Below are 6,411 nucleotides of genomic sequence, written 5' to 3' on the forward strand. Positions count from 1 at the left end.
GTGCTTAGGAAATACTTCAGAAATGCATCATTTTCATAAGGGGGCTAATAATTATGGAGTCCCTCAGGGTTTAATGCTTGGACCAATTCTCTTTTCTTTGCATATGTCATCCCTGGGTTATTAAATGATTATTTTCATTATTAAAGTGTTTCAAAGACATTTTCTATCACTGCTTTGCAGCCAATACACAACCTCAAAAGCCTCTCCCACCTGCATGAGTATTTGAATAGTGTCTTTTGTTGTAGTCTCACTTTTCACTGCCTTGGTTTTAGGTATTGTACAAGTGAAGACTGTCAGAAAATGACTACAGCAGACATCTCTTTACAAAACAGAACCAGCTTTACCCCGATCACATTTGCACACCAGACCTCTGCCTCCCCATCACATATTTATAATACAACAGATGAAAACATGGATGTGTCGTGGGCTCCCTAGTTAAATTCAATTCAGTTCCATTTTATTCATATAGCGCCAAATCATAACAACAGCTGTCTCAAGGCACTTTATGTTGAAAGCTAAAGACCCTACAATAATACAAAGACAATCATATGACCCCCTTTTGTGCAAGCACTTTGGCCACCTCGGCAAAGAAAGTATTGCACAAATGGAAGAAAGCACATCTTCAAGAAACTTAAAGAAGTCCAGTTGCTTTCTGTCCAAGCGCCTTAGATTATTAGTTGAAGAACTGTGCAACATCCGTCACTCGGCTGTGACGGCCGAGCCCTGACAGTAAGGTAGATCCTACAATACGCAGGCAGCAGATCCAACATTGCGAGCTGGGTTTCAGCTCCACTTCTAACCCCAGTCAGTATTTGCAACACTCACTGTGCTCATACAAAGCTTTTTATCAGCCGTTTGCTGAACACATCAGCAAACGACTGTTGCAGTGCAGCAACACCTGCTCTCTGGGCCTGTGTAAAATGGTTATTACAACGGAGGGAGGCAGCAGTGGTGGAATTTGGCACCACCGGCCCCAGCTCATATATCTCCTTAACCAGGCTCACCAGAGATGCAGTTTCAGCCTCTCTCCATGCTTTTAGGACTTTGAGGTGATATAGCTGTGTGACCGTACCACTTCATAGTCAACGTTGCCCACTCACCGTGTGACCACAAAGGGTCCTTGCCACTCGGTGAGCAACTTTGAACTTGAAGGGAGTAATACAAGCATTTTTTCTCCCAGTAAAATTCCCTGAGTCCTGTGTTGTACAGGCGCTGTTGACACTCCTGGGCCTGGAGCAAATGCACTGAATTTTCACAACAACCCCAACTGTGCAAAGATGCACACGAAAGGAGGTCGGACACCAACTAGTGAGAAACAGAATGACAAATGGAACAACACTGTCATCCCTTATGTAGCAGCTTTGTCAGAGAAACTCGGGAGAATCTTCTCCAAGCACGACATCCCAGAGCACATCAGACCCAGCCACACACTCAGGCAACAACTGGCCAGGACAGATTTCCCAAACGCAAACTAAGCAACAGTGTATGCTCTGCAGTGCAGTGAGGAGTGCTTAGACTTGTACATCGGAGAAACCAAACATCCATAAATGTATAGCACGACATAGAAGAGCCACCTTGACGGGGCTACAGACACCTTAGAGGGCAGGTATCAGAAGGAAAGCAGGCTGTGGTCTCTATGGAAAAAGGATAGAAGAAAAAAATCATGCAAGATCATTGCCTCTATTGCAGTGCTTACACACTCAAAGTCCACCCAGCACCCAAGCCTGGGGCTCTGGTGCAGTAGCACAAACCGAAGGGTGGCTCTCTGACAGTTACTTGCTGGGGATCTCTTCAAACAGAGTTTGTGAACAGCAAATATCCACCTTACGTGCAAATACAGTTAATTATGGATTGGGTGCATATATCAGCTTCTGTGATGCATGAACTGTCTTTGTGCCGTGTTCTTCTATGGTGTTTGGATTCTGTGCGAGTGTGGTGATGTAGAAATACTGTCACACGTTTGCATATTTCTGATATCTCTGAAGGTAGGAACTGCTGCATCGGTATTATTACCCTTGTTTTTATCATGCATGTTATATCACTCTCACGTAAGTCTGTTTTGTCTTCGCTGTGCATTTTTCCACATTGTATTTGACACTGATTGAACCTGTAAATGTTTTCCCTGTTTAGAATAAGAGGAAGTGTTATTTACACATAAGTGCTCAGCAGGTCAGGATTTTGTACTTCTACATGCTCAACGTTACATGTTTCTAATTTTACTCCACATGCCTTCTCTCTTCTTCTTAAATCTGTGAATGTGTCTTGTTTTCATGTGCACAATGCTGCTGCTGTGTCTCCACAGTACTGTCCTGTGTTTCCTAGTCTCTATTCAGTCTGTCCCCACTGTTGTCCTCAGGTTGTACAAGCAACTTCACTACTTGAGTGTCTGAAGTGTTTACCTTTGCATCAAATGTCTCCGTTTTGTGTTGCTTTTGAATATGCAGACTGCATGGCTCTGTGCCGCCTGTAACAACAGTTTGTAAACTGCACTGCTCTTTTAGTTTCTCTGTGTTTAAATGGGGTTGGATCTCAACTGAAAAAAGGTCTTTTTTGATGAGTTTCAAAGGAAGATTTGGTGCCACACAGTTTTCTGGTCCTTTTTTCATGCTGTAAGTAGATGGTTTGACATAAGTCTCTGTGACATCTCGGTGGCTGTCCTTTGCTGATACTGATTCTCTGCGTCGAGCCTTAGTGTTCCCACTGCAGACGCTGACTCCCATTGTTTGTCGAAAAATGTAGGCATCCTCCAGTCGCAGCAAAGCGTCCACAGAATCCTCTCCTTCTCCACTAAAATCTGACAGGATGTCACTGTGCCATGAGCAGGAGTCAAAGTACTCAAATGTTTCCCCATCTCCTGTGCTTTGCTCACACCACTTCAGGGAAACCGTACCAAAGCCCCTCTCCTCTGAGTCCATTGCTGCAGAGAGGCTGTGAGAGTCGTCAGGGGCTTCCCGTGGCTGTGGAGACATTAAAGAAGACGAGGTTGAGTAACAAACCAACAAGTTTAGCACACACAGACATATATCTATCATTTTATACACTACCGGTCCAGTTTGTTATTGAAAACTATGCAGTTTAATGTCTCATTGCACTCTGAAATGAAAGCATAGTACAAATAACCAATTGGAGTTGAAACAAAAAAAAGAATTCATTAACTCATCAAAGTAGCCACCATCCATCCATCCATCCATCTCCATCCGCTTTATCCGAGGCCGGGTCGCGGGGGCAGCAGTCTAAGCAGAGTAGCCACCTTTGTGACGAATATTTGATTTCTATTGTAGAAACACGGCTGTGTTCAGCTGTTATATCTGCCAAAATTCTTCCCATATCTGCAGCACAAGTTCCCATAAATGTGGACCTTGTAGTTGCTTTGCTTTCACTCTTCTGTCCAGTTCATCCCAAAGCAGCTCGATGGGGTTTAAGTCTGGAGACTGTGCTGGACCTCCATGTTTTCAAGCTCACCGCCCTGTTCTTTGTTCCTGAGGTGGTTCTGACACAGCTTGCACTGATGCTTTGGGTCATTATCCTGCTGTAGGATGAAGCCCTGACCAACTAGACACATACCAGAGGGTCCTGCATGGTGCTGCACATTGCTGTGTAGCTGTTTAGGTTCAGGGAGCCTCTCTTTGTGTGCAAAATCGTATACAGTATGCTCGTTTGTTTTGTGTATCTGTTTATTTCAGGTTCTAGCATTGTGCTATGCAAAGCTTTGCACATTAGCCTGTTTTTTGTTTTAGGCACCATTCAAAACACTCAAGGTCATCTTGAAAACTCATCAATCAGACTGACCAAGCTAGTTTAAACAAGTGCATCTGAAAATGGAGAGAGTCATTTTATGAATAGCTAGTGCAGCTGAAGGCTCCTGACTGTTGTACTGGTTCTCTCCTTCTTTGCACAGTCGAGGAGCATGTCAGGCTATCTTTCACTGTGTGTTGTACTCGTATGCAGGTGACAAATAAATAATCTTGAATCTTGTCTGCTGCCACTTAAGGTCAGTTTAACAAATATCAGGATCAAATGCTTATGTTAGCCAACCTTCTTCTTGTTTATATTGCTTTGCCTCTGCTACAGATAAGACAGAGGTCACAGTAATGTTTATGCTTTTCTGCATAGTAGACCTACCTTTGAACAGTCTGCAGTCTTATTGTTCATACATGTCTGCACTGTCAGCTCTTTGAAGAACCTCAAGCATGAAATGTCTCCATATCATTGTTACTTTGTAAAAACATTTCTGTTTGAAGCATCAGGCTAGTCCACACTCACACATACTACATTCTGTTAAAGGTCAAAGGTTGCACTTACTCTCCATTTCTTCAGTGCACCACCGCTGTGCAGCATCAGAGCACGAACGCGAATAGCAAACCAGCTCAGCAGAGCTCCCATGGTGTGGCTCACATATATTAACACTTCGAACACCAGCATTTACATACATGTGTCCAAGCTCTTCTCTTTCCCAGTACTACATCTTCAAAGATCCCTCCTGAACTCCTCTGCTTTGTCCATGATCATAATTAGTGTTTGTTAATGTCTTTGTTTGATCTTCCACCCCTTCTTTTCTTCTTTTACACACACAGATTTCATTAACAGAAAGTCTTGTAGCAAGATAACCGTAGACAGTGCAAAGAGCAATCCTTCCTGTTTCGCAGTGTTTCAGGGGTGTGGTTACGCTACATTAGCCAGAGCTTAGTCCAGCCTCAAAGCAGCAGGTACACCTTGATCTCTAAATAACAAGGAAAGACACTAAGAAGCCCTGCTATAAATACAGAGCTGCGGTTTCAGACAGAGAAGCTCGTGATCTCTGCACGTAACTCAAGGACATGGGATTGTGCATGGTAGACACAATGGTCTGTTGGTTGGGTCTGCTATAAATTGCTTTTCAAAACTATAAAAGTACAAATTGGCACAAATCAGCGTGTGACACTCTAAGATCAGGGTGTCAAACATAAGGCCCGGGGGTCATAATCGGTTCAGCAGGACTTAAATCCCGCTGACTGGATGGCTTTGGAAAATGTGAAGGAAAACAGAAAATTTAACTGCAATTTAGAGGTTTTACAGCTTTTCCTACTGATAAAGACCTCCCGCATGGCCATTCATGCTACACAGAAGTAATTAAGCCATAGGTTTCTGTCATTTTCCGCATTTAATTCTTAAAACTATAGCCAAAGAGTCGTGCTGACAGATTTCTTTCTGTTAAAATAGCACTTCATTTTGTATACAAGATATTTCAGGGACTAAATGTGTCGTTAAACTTCTGAACACTGGCAGAAAGGGCAGTTTCATTGGTGTGACCCACATATGATCAAAGTCAGCTAGATATGCTTCCAATGTAAAATGAGTTTGCAAACCCTGCTCCAGATGGTTTATACAGTCCCCATCAAAAGTTTAAGACCATTTGAAAAATGGCAAAAAATCCTATTTTGCATGTTTGGATCTTAACAAGGTTCCAAGTAGAGCTTCAACATGCAACAAGAAGAAATGGGAGTGAGACAAAACTTTTTTTTTGAGCATGCAGTTTATTGAAAACAATGCTTAAACTGAAACAGGCTGTTACAGCTGATCATAAGTTTAGGACCACACCTCCAAAAAAAACCCGTAAACCCCCTAAAACAGAAATCAAAGATCCAAACATGAGCTCAGTCGTGAGGAGCTCCACCGTTATTGTTGATCACTTCAAAAATGTATTGCAGCATGCTTGATGTGTTTCCATGAGGTGATGGGAACATTTCTCCAAGTGGGAACAGATGGCCGCATGAAGGGGATCTACTGCCTGGAACTGCTGTCCGTTTTTGTAAACTTCCCTTGCCATTCACCCCCAAAGGCTCTCAGTTGGGTTTAGATCAGGGGAACACGCAGGAAGTCCAGAAGAGTGATGTTATTCTCCTGGAAGAAGTCCCTTGTCCTGCGGGTATTGTGTACTGTAGCGTTGTTCTGTTGTAAAACCCAGACGAGGGCCCTCAGTCATGAGGGATGCTCTCTGCAACATCTGGACACAGCCAGCGGCCGTTTGATGCCCCTGCACCTCCTGAAGCTCTGTTGTTCCACTGAAGGAAAAAGACCCCAGACCATTATGGCGCCCCCTCCACTGTGGAGCGCAGAAAAGGTTGGATCTGCTTGTCATGCCAGTAATGTTGGAAACCATCAGGACCATCAAGGTTACATTTGTTCTCATTACAATAAAACGTTCTTCCACCTTTCAGCGTCCCATGTTTGGTCCAAACGGTCAGTTCTGTGGCGTTCAAGGAGACGAGGCCTTTGAAGACGTTTTATGTTTTTTATAACCCTCCAGTCTCAGATGCCATCTGATGGTTATGGGGCTGCGGTGGGCACCAGCAACGTTTTAATTTGGGTCGAGGATCGTCCAGTGTCTCGACGGGCAGCCAACTGGATCCTCCAGCTCAGTGCTGGTGACAG

Source organism: Rhamphochromis sp. 'chilingali' (assembly GCF_963969265.1).
Source record: "Rhamphochromis sp. 'chilingali' genome assembly, chromosome: 18".
Classification (NCBI taxonomy): Eukaryota; Metazoa; Chordata; class Actinopteri; order Cichliformes; family Cichlidae; genus Rhamphochromis; species Rhamphochromis sp. 'chilingali'.